Source organism: Cetorhinus maximus, chromosome 29 (genome assembly GCF_964194155.1).
Source record: "Cetorhinus maximus chromosome 29, sCetMax3.hap1.1, whole genome shotgun sequence".
Lineage (NCBI taxonomy): Eukaryota > Metazoa > Chordata > Chondrichthyes > Lamniformes > Cetorhinidae > Cetorhinus > Cetorhinus maximus.
This window is the reverse complement of record NC_135907.1, coordinates 15,642,678-15,661,717: the sequence shown is the minus strand read 5'-3', so window position 1 is coordinate 15,661,717 and position 19,040 is coordinate 15,642,678.

Genomic DNA, 19,040 nt, shown 5'->3' with positions numbered 1-19,040 from the left:
AGCACCCGTTTCTCCTGTGGTATAAGTTGTCGTGGTCGTTTGAAATTTGGCATTCTTGCATTTGTCCCGATGAGTGCAAGACGAAAAGCTTCAGCAACACGTCTCCCTTTTCAACAATATTCAAGGCAAACTTCTTTCTTGTCTTAAAAGTTAGAATGCCCAGTTGTAAACTGAAGGACATGAATAACTACAGCCGCTCTATGTCTGAGCCCATGAAGGGGTTTCCCCACCCTCCCCCTTAAGTGTCAGAACTTTTGCATTTGTATAACACCTTTCACAGCCTCAGGATGTCCCAAAGCATTTGACACCCAATGAAGTGTTTTTAAAGTGTAATCACTGTTGCAAATGTAAGGAATAGGAGCTGTAGACCACATGGCCCCTGGACGCTCGAGGGGCCACATGGTCTACGGCTCCTATTTATTACACGCTTATGAAATGCACAATTGGCGCACAGCAAGCTCCCACAAACAGCAATCAGGTAATTTACCTGTCTTACCGATGCTGACTGAGGGATGAAGATTTGGCCAGGAAATCAGGGAGAACCGACCCCCACCCCCTTATCCTGAGGCTATGCCCTCCCTCCGCAGACCCCTCGGCTAGCATGGATGCGTTGAAGAGGCGGGCGGATAAGTACATGAGGGAGAAAGGAATAGAAGGATAGGGCGAGATGAAATAGGGTGGGGGGGGGGAGGTTTACGTGGAGCCTAAAAACTGGCATATGCCATGCAGCTGAATGTTCTGTTCCTGCTCTGTTAAATTCTGCGCAAGAATCTCTTAACAAAACAGCCAAGGGGTTTGAAACATTCCCATAAATTCCCAGCCTCCATAAAAGTATTTTGCATTCGGCGCTGCTGATGGGCCTCTCAGGGAAAGTTTTGCTTTGAAAGCCCTAAACCATTAAGGAGGGGGATATTTCCCAAGACCTCCCTGATTAAAATATCACATATCAGGCTCCAAGAGCCAAGGCTCAGGTTAAATGGAGATTCTGTTTTACAGTAAGCTCCCGCCTCTAAACTGCTCAAAGGGAATTACCAGCCTTGCTTAAAAATCTGTGACTGACTCATATTTCCCCCCACCGTCTGCGATGGAGCGGATCACTTTTCATAATTAACTTGTCGGTCAGTACACTATTTAACAGAGTCAGGCAGAATTTCTGCCCATCGGACATCGCTGGAATTTTAAGCCTTTTTTAATACCAGCGTTTTAGTGTGCTCTTAGCACATAGGAGCATCTGGCTTGCAGTCCGCAAAATCCCTTAGTCATTTTAAAATGGGTCCACTCCATTAACGGGGAAAATAAAAATCATTCCTTAACTGCATTGTTTGCTTCTTCTGAGTGTTTGACATGAAGGTTTCCGACATCGCTACAGCTTGATTACAAGCGGAACTTGCTAACGTGTGGAGCGAATAGCACAGATACATTTGAGGGGAAAGAACTTGTGGTGGTGGGGGTGGTGGGGGAGGAATAGGCTGGTAGGGTTTGATGGAATACGGTGGGAGGAGGCTCGTGTGGAGCAGAAACTCCAGCATGGACCAGTTGGGCTGAAAGGCCACTTTCACTGATTCACTGGTCAGTGGCAACTTATGCATGCCCCGTGGTTGCTATGGCAATATCTTGCTGCAGTGGTTTATGGGGTTAGCTCAGTTGGCTGGATGATTACAGTATGGTGCAGAACGATGCCAAGGGCACTTGTTCAATCCCTGTACCAGCTGTGGTAGTTCAGGGAGGTCTGCCCCCTCGCCTTGCTCCCACCTTTGGTGTGAAGTGGTGCCCTAAGCGATATAACCAATTGTCTCTCTCTAATGGACAGAGATGCCTATGGTCCATCATGGACGATTGCCAAGGAGGTGTCAGCTGTGGCTCAGTTCATAGCACCCTCGCCTTTGAATCAGAGGGTTGTGGGTTCATGTCCCACTCCCGGAAACCAAGAACTGTGAATGTACTCGAAAGAGTTATATTCTGTGACTGTTGATAACTCGAAAGAGTTACTCAATGGACGATTGACACCTGGGGACCTGGCAAAAATAATGTTTAGGAGGAGATGGTGGCAATATCACTGGAGTAGTAATCCAGAGGCTCAGATTAATGGTCTGGAGTTCAAATCCCACCATGGCAGCTGGTGAAATTTAAATTCAATTAATAAATCTGGAATTATAAGCTAGTCTCAACAACGGTGACCATGACAACTATCATTGCTGGTTGCCAAAACCCGTCTAATTCACCAATGATCCACCTTACGGGGAGGCAGTCTACCACCCTTACCCAATCTGAACTACACGTGACTCCTGACCCACAGCAACGTGGTTGACTCTCAACTGCCCTCAGAAGCTAGCAAGCCACTCAGTTCAATGGCAATGTGGGATGGGCAACAAATGCTGGCCTTGCCAGTGAAGCCCACGTCCCATCAAAGAATGAAAAAAAACATTAGCCTCATCGACTCCAAGTGCTGAGGGAGTACCACCTTGTGAAGTATTTAGGCTGCGACATTAAACTGAGGCCTGTACTGCTTGTTCAAATGAACGCACACGATCAGCTGACTCTATTTGAAGAGCAGGAAGTTCTGGCGCCCAGGCCAATGTTCCTGACTCAATCAACACCACCAAAATTAAAACTGCTGGTCAACCAAATCTTCTGGCGTTTGTGGGGCGTCACTGTGTGCAAATTGGCTGCTATTTCCACCTACTTAACAGCAACTATCCTTCGGAGATAATTAATTGGCTATGAAGCACTTTGGGACATTCCGAGGTTGCGATAAGATGCTAAGTACTTAATTTCTCTTTAGAGAGTAGATTGGGGGTAAAAGACCAGTCCTCTCTGCATAATGAAAGCAAAATATTGCAGATGCTGGAGATCAGAAATAAAAACTCTATCCTCCATTTTGTATTCTTTTCCCCCAGCGCCAGTCTGCATCTTGTTCTCATGTTTTGCTTTCAGATGGTGCTGACCTTTATTCTGCTATTAACACCCACTCTGGACCAATGCTTTGTTCCTTGACTACAACCATTACCACTCTCTTTGACTTTTGTTGCATGACATCTTTGTCACTTAATCTCCCCTCGCCCTCTAACCTATCCCTGACCTTCCCTTTTAGCTCCACCTACCCCTGCCCCCTATTTCAACAGCAGAAACCCCATCACATTCCAGCCTCTCAGTTCTGAAGAAGAGTCATATTGGATTTGAAAGGTTAACTTTGTTTCTCTCTCCACAGATGCTGCCTGACCTGCTGAGTTTTTCCAGCACTTACTGTGTTTTACTTCTCTGGCATTTGTCTATAAGCAAAGAATAATCATTATCTCTTAAACATGTTGAGCGTTTAATTTTTGCCTATTGCTTATTAGGAAGATATTTTCAGAGCCTATAACGTACAGAGGAAGGCTGTGGCTCCAAAGACTTGAAACACGTCGGGTAGGTCAAATTCTGAAAGAGGAACGAGAGGCTGACATATTCATTGGAACGCGAATTCTGGTCAAGGCCTCTTCCCTACCCTACCCATTAAGCACAGTTTCTCTTTCAGTTGGTTGACAGGACCGATGACACGGAGTAGTGGACTGAAAGAATTCCCAAGCCTTGCAACGAGCGGGAACTGATAAACATTCCTGTGTTAAAAGATAGATCGATGATTTAGACTTCGGTGGAGCTAACAGTTGAGCTGATCTCGCTGTTTGAGCCTGATTTTAATCACGCCACCATTGGTGGCCCTGCCTTTCAGTTGCCAAGTCCCTATAGGCTCTGGATTCCCTCCCTTTCCATTTTTCTCTCCTCCTCTGAGACACTCATTAAATCCCACCTCTGACCAAGCATTTGGCCGCAGGCCTAACGTGGCTTGGCCAATTGCTTGATTACAGTCAGATGTAATAGGTGCTACATCAATGCAAGCTGTTGTCAAACAAAGCCACAAAAGAAGCAGTGAAACCAAGGATAACTGCTTTTAAACTGAATTTACTGAAAGAAGGAGGTGGTTGACAGAGTAAACGTTCCCTAACCCCCATCCTACCCATAGAGGCACACCCTTGTTCTAATCTACAGGGGCAGGTTCAAACTTGTGCAAGAGAAAGCTTAAGCTGGCCTGAGGAAACTCTAGGTTTTGGGCTCAAGACTCCGCAGCAGCAATTGCGATCCCGGGAACCTCTGAATCAAGAGGCGGTGGCACAGTGATATTTTCACTGGACTAAGAATCCTGAGACCCAGGGTTCCAGGGGGCCAGGGGTTCCAAGCGATCAGGGCTCGAACCCCCACCATGACAGACGGTGAAATCTGAACTCGATAAACATCTGGAATTTAAAAGTCTGATGGTGACCATGAAATCATTGCCGATTGTCATAAAAACCCATCGGGTTCACTACTGTCCTTTAGGGGAGGAAATCTGCCATCCTTACCTGGTCTAGTTTACATGTGACCCCAGATCCACAGGCAGTGTGGTTGACCCTCTGAACAGGGGCAATTAAGGATGGGCAATGAATGCCGGCCTAGCCAGCGACGCCCCATGAATGAGCCACAGCTGGTGACAAGAAAACCTTGCATTTATACAACGCTTTTCATGACCCTTGGATGCCTTGAAGCACTTTACAGCCAAAGAAGCTCTTTCTGAAATAAATACTGTTGTAAGGTAGGAAACGAAGCAGCCAATTTGCCCACAGCAAGCTCCCACAAAGAGCAATGTGCTAATGACCAGATAATCGGTTTGCGTGTGATGTCGATTCAGGGCCAGGACACCCGGAGGAGCTCCCCTGCTTTTTGAAGTAGAACCGAGGAACCTTTCACACCCATTTGAGCAAGCATAAGGAGCCTCTGCTTAACATCTCGTCCAAGAGGCAGCACCTCTGACAGTGCAGCACTCCCTCAGTTGTGCATGGGGAGGGGGGGTGGGGCCTCCCTTTTTGTGCCCAAGCTCAGGACTTTGTGACTCAGAGGTGAGAGTGCTACCAAGGGAGCCACAGCTGATTCTAGGCCATTACTGTGCGTAGAGGGCTACATAGTCTCAGGCACTATGCTATTAACAAAGCAATGTAATTTATCATCCTATATCAGAGTCCTCTTTATTCATCTGTGTCATACTCCTCCACCTGCCCTCAATACCCTTGCTGCATCATTGGAAAAGCAGACCATAATCATTACCTTGTTTTAACTAAATGAAACACAGTTATATTCTTAACTACCAGAGAGATGACATTGAGTTGAAGACTTTAATCCAACCCTGGCGTCCTATGGAAAGTAGTAAAACACTCAACATGGCATTTAGGAAGTCAACTAGGGCTGCTTTGCCGAGCTACTGTAGCTATCTGCTATAACACACCTTGTATCAAACCAACTATATCATATTAAAGAGTAGGTGAGTTGCGAATACACGCTTCTGTTACGAGTATACACTCCGATGTTGTTGGCAGCCTCAAGATGCAAGTTGGCACCAATTTGCTGTGGGAAAACATTCCACAACAATTAACAGCTTTGTGTATGGTGATCTTCTTCCAGTCAGGTTATTCCTACCAGTGCCAGACTTGCAGTAACACGTCCTTCACCCTCCATTTACAATCACCTGCAGCCTTTACCCTCCCCCCCTGTGCCCTTCGGCCTACCCAGTGTGCTAGAGTTGCCAACTCTGAATGGAGGATTCCTCACATGACCTCCCATCTACAACCGCCCCCGCGCCCAGTCAAACAACCTTTCGTTTCCCATCTCTAAAATTTTTTCCGAAACTAATTGTGCCAAGAAAATGAAAAACGCACAATTCTTTTTAACGCGCCAATGATTTTGCACCTGCTTTTTCTCACAGTGGTGTCTGGCAAATCCATATCCAATTCCTGGAGACTCCAGATCAATGCTGGAGAGTTGGTAACCTAATGTGCCTCCCATCGTCTCGCCATCCCACCAATGATTGCAGGGATTTTTGCCGCCCTAGGCTGTGAGGACTGAGCATTCTCCCAAGACCCCTGACCGTCTCTCTCCTCCTTTGAAAATCAACTTCTCTCCCACATCTTTAATTACCCTTCCTCTTGGCTTAATATCTCCTTCCTCTATCTACCAGGCTGTATCATGGGATGCCTTGGATGATATATAAATGCATGTGGTTCTCTCCATTTAGAAACCAGGTTGGGATGGGCAAAAGCTATATTTGTACTGTGATTTTTCTTTCCAAATGGTTCATATGCGGCACAGAAACAGGCCATTCAGCCCAACCAGTCCATGTTGGTGTTCATGCTCCACTGATGCCCCAACTAAATCTATCAGTGTAACCCCATGTTCCCTTCTCTCTCAGAAGCTTAGCTAGCCTCCCCTTAAAAGCATCCACATCCTCACCACTCTCTGGGTAAAAGAGGTTTCTTCTGAATTCCTGATTGGCACAAGTCAGGAGTGTGATGGAATCCTCTCCACCTGCCTGGATGAGTGCAGCTCCCACAACACTCAAGAATTTCGACACCACCCAGGACAAAGTAGCCCACTTGATTGGCACCCCACCCACCGCCTTCAACATTCACTCCCTCCAACACAAGTGCACAGTGGCACCAGTGTGTACCATCTGCACTGCAGTAACTCACCAAGGCTCCTTCAACAGCACTTTACAAACCCGCAACCTCTATCACCTAGAAGGATAAAGGCAACAGATGCATGAGAACACCCCCTTCCAAGTCACACACCATGTTGACTTGGAAATATATCGGCGTTCCTTTACTGGGTCAAAACCCTGGAACTCCCTTCCTAACAGCACTGTGGGTGTACCTACACCACATGGACTGCAGCGGTTCAAGAAGGCAGCTCACCCCCACCTTCTCAAGGGCAATTAGGGATGGGCAATAAATGCTGACCCAGCCAGCGGTGCTCACATCTCAGGAACTAATAAAGAAAGGATTGCTTGATGACTACCTTATATTGATGGCCTCTAGTTAATTTCTTCCCTACAACTGGAAACAATCTCTCTTTATCCACCCTTATCAAAATCTTTCAACTGGTCATAGAATAAAAATATCATATACCCTCCATTAAACATTATTAAAACCACAATGCTAACAATGTGACTCCAATTCAACTGTTTTTTGAGTGTTGGTGGTGATTCAGTTGGCAGCACTGTTACCTCTGAGTCACAAAGTCCTAGGTTTAAGTCCCCAGGGTTTAGCACAAAAAAACAAGGCTGATGCTCTAGTGCAGTACTGAGGGAGTGCTGCATCGTTGGGGGTGCCACCTTCGGATGAGGCATTAAACGGAAGCTCCTTCGGCTTGCGGAGGTGGATGCAAAAGATCCGCTGATACTACCACGCAGAAGAGCAGGGCAGTTACCCTCCGGTGTCCTGGCCAGAATTTACCCCTCAATCAACATCACAAAATCCAATTCGCTGGTCATCATCACATTACTGCTTGTGGGAGCTTGCTGTGCGCAAATTGGCTGCCGTGTTTCCTACGTTACAAGAGTGACTACACTTCAGTACCTCATTGGCTGCAAAGCGCTTTGAGACGTCTGGTGGTCATGAAAGCTGTTATATAAATGCAAGTCTTTCTTTCATCTTACTATAATGGTTATCCCATTGTAGTAGAACCGGCTGCCTTAAGCCCTGATACCTGACGAGGTGCCCTCGACAGGTTAACACTAGGCACTGACTGAGACGCTAATCTGTCCGTTGACAGCTGTAAGAAAAGGAACTACTAAAAGGCCAAGAAGCACAAGAGCCTTGGGGTAGGGTGTCCAATCCTTCTGGGGTAGAGAGGGTTTGGGGTCTGGGTCTGGGTAGGGTTGAGTAAATGTATTCCTGGAGGTTTCATCACATGACTGTCCCTCACACTGAAGCCATTAGTCGGCCAACACATCCATCCCTGTGACGCACTATCTTCCCACGCCAACTGGAAAGCAAAAAGACTCATTACCCAAATGGTTGATGCTTGACTGTCAGCCAAACAGCCATTTTTTTCCCCCATACCAGAGAAACGTTCGAAGAAAATGACAAAAAAAAAGCAATCTTTTTTCTCCAGGGTTGCACACAGCAGTGTCCCGGAGTTTGATTTTCAATCCCTGGAGACTCCAAGCCAATCCTGGGTTGTGGGGGAGTGCGGCAGTTGGCAACCCTGGTTATAGGGGGGGTGGAATGAACCACGGACCAGGGCGAACTCGATGAAGCCACAAAAATTAATCGTCAGCTTAGCCAGACTCTGGTGGTTGATGAGATCATGAGAATGAACTCTGGTGCTCTGCAGCCTTGTCAGGAATTCTGACTCAGTTTTACTGTCTCACGCAGTACCTCAGACAAGATAAACCTTTCCAGATGAGGACATGTTCTCAAATTGGATTTTTTTTTTATGGAGCTGGGGGCAGGGGGAAGCATAACAGGCAGTCGGAATGTGCATGCCTGGAGGGCTTAAGGAATGAGGTCATGCAATCTGGCAGGCGACCTTTGACCCATGATGGATATGAACTTTCATTCAGTACCAGGTCTCTCAAATCTCACCCCCATGCAGTCGCACTAATGTTTGCTTTCCAACAGTCACTAATTTCAACTTGTTTCGCAATTCGCCTATTCATTTCTTAAACAGGCATCAGCAGAAGGTTTTATGCAAGATTTTACCTCATAACATAAACACAGAATGGGGAAGATCAGTTGGGCTAGATTTTTTTTTATTCATTCACAGGGTGTGGGCATCGCTGGCTAGGCCAGCATTTATTGCCCATCCCTAATTGACCTTGTTCAGAGGGCATTTAAGAGTCAACCGCATTGCTGTGGGTCTGGAGTCACACATAGGCCAGACCAGGTAAGGGCAGCAGATTTCCTTCCCTAAAGGACATTTGTGAACCAGATGGGCTTTTACAACAATCGGCCATTACCAAGGCTGGCTTTTACGTCCAGATTTATTAATTAAATTTAAACTCAGGTGGGATCTGAGCCCATGTCCCCAGAACATTTGCCTGAGGCCTCAAGATTGCTAGGCCAGTGACATAACCATTACACCGCTGCCCCACCCCTGAATAGTATGAATAGAAATAGATAGAGAGATGATGGAGGAGGAACTGGAAGGTACAATGAGCGGAAGTGGAGTGTTTACAATTGTTATTTTTAGAAGTTATACTTCGCTTTCCTCGCTGGCTGAGAGTTTACGTTTGGAGCATTGTTCGGACCTGGCGGGGATGGGGAGAATGGGGAGGGTCCGGAGAGTAACTTTAACCCAAATCAGATTGGCCATCCAATTTACAGGCCACTTTTTTTTTTCACAGACATTAACAGCACAGTAGGAGGCCACTCGGTCCATTAAGTCCATGCCAGCTCTCTGTAGAGCAATCCAGTTCGTCCCATCCTCCTGCTCTCTCCGTCAAGTGTCCATCCAATTTCCATTTAAAATCATTGATCTTCTCCGCTTTCACCACCCTTGTAGACAGCGGGTTCTAGGTCACTACCACTCGCTGCCTAAAAATGTTCTTCCTTACATCTCCTCGCGCATCTCTTGTCCAAAACCTTAAATCTGTGTCTCCTGGTCTTCGTGCCCTCAGCCTACAGGAAGAGCTCTTCTTTGTCACTTCAATTTCCATTGACAAGAGGGGCTGAGGGGTCTGGGGAGGAAATTCCAGACATTAGGGCCCCGATAGCTGAAGGCTTGACCGCTAATGGTGGAGCAGTCAAAATCTGAGGCACTCAAGAGGCCAGAATTAGAGGAGCGCAGATATTTCCGATGGTTGTGGGGCTAGACGAGATTAGAAAGATAGGGAGAGGCGTGGTTATGGAGGGATTCGAAAACAAGGATGGGAATTTTAAAATCGAGGCATTGCTTGATGGGAGCCAATGTAGGTCAGTGAGCACAGGGGCGATATAGGTGAATGGGTCATGGCTCCAGACCCCATAGTCTTAAATGCCCTCTGAGCAAGGGGCAATTAGGGATGGGCAATAAATGCTAGTCAAGCCAGCGATGCCCGCACCCCATGAACGAATAATAAAAAGAGGCCCGGACTGCACGCTTGCCAAGGGTTAGATTTTCGCTGTTACTTATATCAGGCCTGTAATTTAGAGAAATATCTTACAATGCTGAACACAGGGGTAAAATTACTGCAATGTTAGCATTTAGCTCAGTGTGAGAGTGCGTGAGCTATAAAACTTATAAAACCGGCTGCATCAGGGACATTGCCATTTCATGGGACCTGCCAACACTCTGTGGACTAAAAATCAATTGCAAGTTCATTGACCTATATACGTCTCTTTCACTCCTAAGCATGTGCAGTCAGAGGTTCCCCATGTCCCCCACTGGCCCCCACCTCCTCCCAACCATATACTCTCTTATTTTCAAATCCCTCTATGGCCCTGCCCCTCCCTATCTTTGTGTAACCTCCTCCAATCCCTACAACCGTTGAGATGTCTGCACTCTTCCGATTCTGGTCTCTTGTGCGTCCCCCAATTTTAACCTCTCCACCGCCGGTAGCTCCGCTTTCAGCAGGCTAGGCCCCACGCTTTGGAATTCCCTCCCTAAATCTCTCTCTGCCTCTCTCTCTCCTCCTTTAAGACGCATGATAAAATGCTACCCCTTTGACCAACCTTTTGGTCACCTGCCCTCATACGGGTCGAGTATGCCTTATCCATAAAACCCGAAAACGAAAACGTGTCCAGGAGCCACACTTGTTTGAACCTCAGTGACCTTTAGCGCGGGAAGCCTGTGACCCAAGCCGACAAGGCCCGAGCCGAGGTGAACCTCACCGACCGCACCCTGACCTTTAGCATAGGAAGTCTAGTCGTTTGTTTGCGCTGTTTACCTCGCGAACCCCTGCCTACAAACAGAAGCACAGATGGCGCCACGAGTGGGAACTTATTACAGGTACCCTGTATTTATTACTCAGTGGTACATCTTACTTTTCTAGCCATTTTATTTACTTTTAGACAACAGCTAACCTAGGCTTTGGCCATTGTAAGCAGACCTGGGCCTATACGCGGTATCCAAAAACCGGAATTATCTGAAACGCAATTGGCCCCAAGGGGTTTTGGATAAAGGCTACTCAACCAGTGTTTCCTTGTGTGGTTCGGTGTCGAACTTTGTTTGATAATGCTCCTCCAAAGTGCCGAAAATGGTTTACTACCTATTTACTAGAATGGGGCCAAGGATGAGGGATTACAGTTATTCAGAAGGACTGGAGCTGGGGTTGTTCTCTTCAGAGCAGTGAAAGCCGAGAGGAGGTTTGAAAGGAGTCTTTAAAACCGTGCTTGAGACAGATGAAGTAAAGGAAAAGTGCACCCAGTGGCTGAAGAGTCGATAACCAGGGGGGCATCTCTGATTTGAGGTGATTGGCACAAGAGCCAAAGACGGCGTGAGGTAAAACTTGCCTCAGGCAACGAGCTGTTAGGATTTGGAATACGCGCTGCCTGAGAGGTCACTGGGGACAGATTCGATTGTAGCCTTCAAAAGGGAGTTGGGTAAATACCCGGAGGAGAGAAAAACAAAATTGCAGGGATAGGGGGAAAGAACCGGGTGACAAACGGGACTGCTCTCCAAAAGAGTCCGCACAGGCTTGATGGGCCGAATGGCCTCCTTCCGTGCTGTATAATTCTCCGATTCTCCAACAGATGCAAGGTAAAGGAAAGAAGGACTGAGGAGGTTGGGCAGTCCAAATGACAGGCTGGTCATGATCCAGGACCAACTGGAGGCTATATTTATATATTGCTATGCAGTAATAAACTCAATATGAATGTGACACATTGTGGGTCAAGATGGGCGAACTATGGGCTGGCAGCCATTTGCTGCTCTCCAACCCTGCAAGTCCTGCCAAGCAGCCCAGTACGTTCTTGGGCTTATGAACCTTACTCACTGATTAGCTATGTTTGAATTTTATGCGGCTGATGCTCTGGTACAGGCTGTTTTTAATGGCAGGCAAGTGAATAACTCATAAAGAAATAAGGAGCCGTTTCCAAAGCACACACGCATTAGTATTAACTGTAAATGTCAGGCTCTTTGGGAGGAAAAACTAAATGGCATAATTTTAAAGAGGCCTGTAACAAAGAGACCTGGAGATTCACATAACTATTACTTAAAGGCGCCAGGACAAGTTAAGAAAAAGCACATCAGATTCTCCACTTTATTAATCGACGCATGCAATAGAGTCACGCTCAACCTTGACAAAGCGTTTTTTAGGCCTCAGCTAGAGCACTGTGCCCAATTTTGGCACCACGCTTTAGGAAGGATGTCAAGCCTTTTGAGTGGGTACAGCGGAGATTTACCAGAATGGTACCAGGGTCGATGGACTTCCATTACGTAGAGAAACTGAGATTGTTCTCCTTGGAGCAGAGGAGATTAAAGGTGGCTTCAATGGAGGCGTTCAAAATCATGAGGGGGGCTTTGGTAGGATAAATGAGGAGAAAATGGTTCCCATTGGCAAGAGGTTTGAGAACCAGAGGAGCCTTTTTAGGTAACTGGTGAAAGAGCCAGAGGGGAGATGAGGAGCGAGTTTTTTACACAGGGATTTGTCATGTTTTGGAATGCACTGACCGAAAGGATGATGCAAACAGGTTCAATAGTAACTTTCAAAAGGGATTTATACTTCCAAAGTTATGGAGGAGGAACAGGGGATCAATTGGATTGGCTCTTCCAAAGAGCTAGCACCGGCAAGATGGGCTGAATAACCTTCTCCTGTGTTGTGTGATACTATGAGAAGTGCTGTGGAGCCCAGGGAGGCATTTGTAAGAGACAGGAAGCGGGTTGCGAGGATTGTGAGTCAAGCAATGCAGTTTTTTCTTCTGTTCAGCAGCTCAGATGGGAGGCACTCGGGGCTGTGACAAATACTAGCTTGTTGTGGAGTCAGATCCAGCACAAGAGATTTCCAGACCCTGGTGAGTGGCTGGAGAATGTGTGGAATTCACAGATGTGGTAACAGATGAATGGGGTAGAACAGCGCCGCCTGGTGACAGGCAATCTGTCATTGCAATGCGACAGGCAAATGTTGACATGGCAGTTTCTCAGTTGTAAATGTTAACCAGTGAATTTTTACGTGAGAAAGGTGGACAGAAAATTGTGATGCTGGAATTAAGGGTAATATGGACAGTGCATGTCACATACAAGACTTTAAAGATAGTAATGGTTGTTGAAAAATATTATTCCTGTTCAGTAGAATGGATAATAGGTACAACAACTTGAATTTATATAGCACCTTGAACATATAAACATACATAAGTACAGAAGGCAGCTATTCGGCCCATCATGTCCATACCAGCTGATAAACCAATCCAGCTCAATTCTGCCCTCCAGCTCTTGGTTCATAATCCTGAAGCTTATGGCACCTGAAGTGTATATTCAAGTGTTGTTGTCAATGTGATAAGGGTTTCTGCCTCTACTACCTTTCAGACTGTGAGTTCCAGGCCTCCACCACCCTATAAATGAACAAATTACTCAACTCCCCTCTAATACTTCTACCAATCACTTTAAATCTATGCCCCCTGATTAGTGGCCTCTCTAATAAAATGTTCCAACGGTACTTCACGGGAGCATTATCAGACCAGGAGATATTGGGACAGGTGACTAGAAGCGTGGTTGTAGAGGCAGGTTTTAAGGAGCGAAAACAGAGGAGAGAGACTTAGGAACAGGAGGGGGCCATTCAGCCCCTCTAGCCTGTTCCACCATTCAATTAGATAGTGGTAGATCTGTGTTTAACTCCATTTATCTGCCTCGGTTTTGCAACCTTTAATGCTCTTGCCTAACAACAATCTGTGAATGTCAAGTTTTAAAATTTTCAATTGGCAGTATAATATTTCATTATAATATAAAGTCAAAGGAAAACGCCAGTAAAATTGTCATTGGGAATTTGAAACGCTACTTTTTCCTACAATTTTGCCCCTTCCTGTGTCTTTGTTAACATGGCTGCATTCACACCTTACTCTGGGGGATGGACTGGGTTTAAACCAGCAGGTGTCACCTATGCTGTTCCACTGTTGATCCACCAGGAGGCACAATAGAACCGTATAGGAAGAGCCCACCTGCCCACAGCCCCCCCAGCCATAGTTTCTGACCAAAGATCAGTTACACACAGCTAAGGGAAGGAATTGTGCAAATACACAATTAGGACTAGGACTTACTCTAGACTTTATTGCCAGGAGGTCAAAGTTGTAACATAGCAAACTAATCCTCCTCTACCTAACACAGCACAGACATTGAGTTTCACTTGCATATAGTACTCCAAATGGCAGTCCCTTTTAGATTCATGTTTCCCTACTGACCTGATTCCTCACAGCCAGGCTCTTAAAGGCCAATTTTCTGTCTGGGACCGAGCTAGTAATCTAAGAAGGCTGCACTGTACATGACACTTATATACAATTAACCATGGGATAGAGCCTTGTACTTTGAATTAACTGCTGATTGCTACATTATAAATCTACAGTAATGGCTCCACAATCGTTAACTTTCACCATACATCCAAGGACAGGCAAGATCCAAGCATGTCAGCTACAACACAAGCGTCTGCCCAGAAATGTGCACAAAAAGCAGGACAAGTCCAAACCGGACAATTATCACCCCATCAGTCTACTCTCCACCATCAGCAAAGTGATGGAAGAGTTCGTTGACAGTGTTATCAAGCAGCACTTACTCAGTAATGATCTGCTCACTGACACTCAGTTTGGGTTCCGCCAAGGTCACTCAGCTCTTGACCTCATTACAGCCTTCATCCAAACACGGAAGAGCGGGACTCAAGAGGTGAGGTGAGAGTGACTGCCCTTGACATCAAGGCAGCATTTGACCGAGTGTGGAATCAAGGAGCCCTAGCAAAACTGGAGTCAATGGGAATCTGGGGGAAAACTCTCCACTGGTTGGTGTCATAACTAGCACAAAGTAAGATGGTTGTGGTTGTTGGAAGTCAATCATCTCAGTCCTGAGACATTGCTTCAAGTGTTCCTCAGGGTAGTGTCCTAGCCCCAAACTTCTTCAGCTGCTTCATCAATGACCTTCCTTCCATCGTAAGGTCAGAAGTGGGGATGTTCGCTGATGATCGCACAATGCTCCGCCGGGAGCGGGAGGAACAAGGATTTCTGTAGGAGCTGTTAATCCATTTCACACAGGCAGATACTTTTAATCTATGATGGGTTTATAGGAGTCAGTAGCAAGGCAGCTCATATTGCTCATATTCGTGGCTCCTCAGATACAGAAGTAGCCCGTTCCCATATGCAGCAAGACTTATACTACATTCAGGCTTGGGCTGATAAGTGGCAAGTTGCATTCACACTACACAAGTGCAAGCAATGACCAACTCTAACAAGAGAGAATCTAAACCATCACCCTTGACATTTAATGGCATTAACATTGCCGAATCCCCCACTATCAACATCCTGGGGATAACCATTGACCAGAAACTGAACTGGACCAGCCATATAAATACTGTGGCGATAAGAGCAGGAATCCTGCAGTGAGTAACTCACCTCCTGACTCTCCAAAGTCTGTCCACCACCTACAAGGTGCAAGTCAGGAGTATGATGGAATACTTTCCACTTGCCTGGATGAGTGCGGCTCCAACAACACTCAAGAAGCTCAACACCATCCTGGACAAAGCAGTCTGTTTGTTTGGCACCCTATCCACCACCTTAAAATTCACTCCCCCCACCAGCAACGCACAGTGGCAGCCCATCTGAAAGATGCGCTGCAGCAACTCAGCAAGACTCCTTCCACAGTGCCTTCCAAACCCATGATCTCCACCACCTAGAAGGACAAGGGTGGCAGGTGCATGGGAACACCACCACCTGCAAGTTCCCCTCCAAGCCACTCACCATCCTGATCTGGAAATATATCGCCGTTCCTTCACTGTCGCTGGGTCAAAATCCTGGAACTCCCTCCCTACCAGCACAGTGGATGTACCTACACCACAGGGACTGCAGCGGTTCAAGAAGGCAGCTCACCACCACCTTCTCAAGCGCAATGAGGGATTGGCAATAAATGCCTAGCCAGCGATGCCCACAGCCCGTCAACAAATTTTAAGAAGCTGATTAAACAGTTGTCATTTGCACCAACAGCCTGTGCCAAACAAATTAATGTAATTCCCCCCCAACATTAAACTTTTAAGGATTTATATAGTAGAGGAACAACTTACATTTACATAGCACTCTTCACATTCACAGGACATTCCAACCCACTTTATAGTCAGTGAAGAATAGTCACTGTTATACAGTTGGAAACATTTACACACAGCAAGATCCCACACACAGCAACTTGATAATGCTAATTTTAATGACGCTGATCGAGGGATACACATTGACCTGGCCAGGACAAGAGAGAGAGAACTCTGCTTCGAGACAGCGCCACAGGGTCTTTTAAGTGCACCTGAGAGGGCAGGCAGGGATCTCGGTTTTGCATCTCATCTGAAATAGGATACCTTTGACAGTGCAGCGCTCAGATAAAAGCAAGATACCGCGGATGCTGGAAATCTGAAATAAAAATGGAAAATGCCGGGGGGGTGGGGGAAAAAACTCAGGGGGTCCGGCAGCTTCTGTGGAGAGAGAAACAGAGTTAACATTTCCAGTCCGTATGACTCTTCTTCAAGAAGATTCTCTCCTTCAAGATGATTCATATGGACTTGAAACGTTAACTCTGTTTCCCTCTCCACAGATGCTGCCGGACCCCCTGAGTTTTTCCAGCATCTTCTGTTTTTATTACAGGGCAGCAGTCCCCTGGAGACTCAGTCTATCTAAATTCATTCAAGCCTCTGGAACAGGGCTAGAACCCACAACTGTCGGCAGAAAAGGCAAAAAGTGCCACCAACTGAGCCACAGTTGACACTCGCATCTTGTGAAGAAGTAACTGAGGTGACTAAAGGGCTCAAATCTAATTGTAGAGGGTTAATAGTGATAATACATCAGGGGTTGTGACCTGAAGATTAAAGTAACTGTACTCATTAAACAATTTGAACAAAGGAGATTTAATATTTTCCAAATGACAATGTAGCCAAAATTCAAAAACAGGCTATTGGAAGAACTGACTATTCTGGTTCTAGGTGCCTCGCTTTACAAAGCAATTCAAATAAAGTTAAAAAAAATGTCAAGTTTGTCACTGAGCATTACACTGCGGCCGGGACCTGTTAAACCATTTTATAAAGACAATCCGAATCAACAATGGTTCTTTCGGGAGGGGGCCCCATTTATTATCGTTAGGGAGGGAGGGGTTTATTTTTCCTCCCCCCTAAATAGTAACGTGAGAAAATTGGGAGAGCTTGTTTCAAAGCATTCATTCATTTCGGAATCGCAACATTTGATCCATCCTTCCAAATACAAATACAAATCACTTAAAGCTTTTGTTTGGAACTTTTTTGTTACTTTAAAACAAAACTTTTTTTTTTAAAAGACCAGGAAGGGTTGAAAAGCTGCAGCAAAGATGTTTGAACAGGTCGGTTTCATCTGCAGCAATCGCTCTGATGAGGGTTTCAGACTGGATTTCCTGGCTCCAGGAATTTGCTCCCATCGACAATATGGAGTGGATCTAAAATGCCAGTGTTGAGATTAAAATTGCAGCTTCTCATTTTCACCCCAGGGATTTTAAAACTTTTTTTTTACACACCAGCATGTTACAGACTGGGGGGGGAAATAGTACATTTTTATCATGATTCTACCTAACTATAACGATCTGTTTCAAGCAGCTCCATTTGTGACTGCAACATTGCAACTCTTTCCTGTTTTAATTTTTTTACTTCTAAACCAACTTTAAACGGTTTGCAACTCTTTTTATATTTCAGGCATTTTTAAGAAAAAAAATCTCCCACTGTTCTGTTCCAGTTTCACTCTCCAGAGGCGGCTGTCAGAATCCTTTCCTCTGGCACTGGGGCTAACAATTGTCACAAAAGAATTTTATATTGAAATGAGAAATCTCTTACCCCAAAGAGTTGCTTTAACTGCGGCAAACTTTTGCAAGAGGTTAATGTGTCTCTGGCTGATGTGCAGTCGTTGGTTGTCCTCTGCCTCCCTGGTGGTCTTGAACCCTATTTTCCCCTTTACAAAATTCCCTCGTTTCACTGCACCAGAACTTTTCTCTGCTTGACGTTTGCTGCAGTAGCTGGAGAGGCGAGAGAGGGTGGGAGGGGCAAAAGATCAACGCTTGATGGACATCGATATTACCCAACCCAAAAGGTTCAGGCTGGTTCTTGTCATTCCGCCCCCCCCATTGTAATAAGAGGAAGGCTTGTCACAGAATTGTTACAGGGTAGAAGGAGGCCGTTCGGCCCGTCGTGCCCACACTGGCACAGGGGGTGAATAACTCTCCACAGAATTCCTAGCCTCTGACCCGCCCTTGAGCAATTCGCTTAGTGCCACTCTCCTGCCTTTCCCCCACAACCCTGCACGCTCTTCCTTTTCAAATAGCAGTCTAATCCCCTTTCGAATGCCTCGATTGAACCTGCCTCCGCCACACTCGCGGGCAGTGCGTTCCAGACCCCAACCACTGGCTGCGTGAAAAAGTGTTTTCTCACATCGCTTTTGCTTCTTTTGCAAATTACTTTAAATCTCTGCCCATTCTCAATCCTCTCATGAGTAGGAGCAGTTTCTCCCTACCTACTCTGTCTGCACCCTCATGACTTTGAACACCTCCATCAAATCTCCTCTTAGCCTTCTCTTCTCCAAGGAAAACAGTCCTAACTTCTCCAATCTATCTTTATAATTAAAGTTCCTCATCCCTGGAACCATTCTTGTGAATCTTTTCTGCACCCTCCCTAAAATCTTCACACATTTCCACAGTGCCCAGAACTGGACGTAATACTCTAGTTGAAACTGAACTAGTGTTTTGTACAAGTTCAGCATAACCTCCCTGCTCTTGTACTCCAAGCCCCTGACAATAAAGCCTACGAAAGGCAATCTGAATTAAAAATATCAGAAATTGATTTGTTTTCAGAATTCATCAAATGTAAGTAAAAAGGACTTAAATCTCTAATGGGATCTCATGCACTATTATTGTTAATGATGACATTTATTTCACAATGTGCTTCGTTACTACTGGTCTCAAGTGGTGGGTTAGCACCATTGCTTCTGAGCCAAAAGGCTGAAGGGTTAAAATCCCACTCCAGAGGCTTCAGCACAAAATCTAGGCTGATGTAATCCAGTGCAGCACTAGAGGAAGTGCTGTCGTGTCAGCGA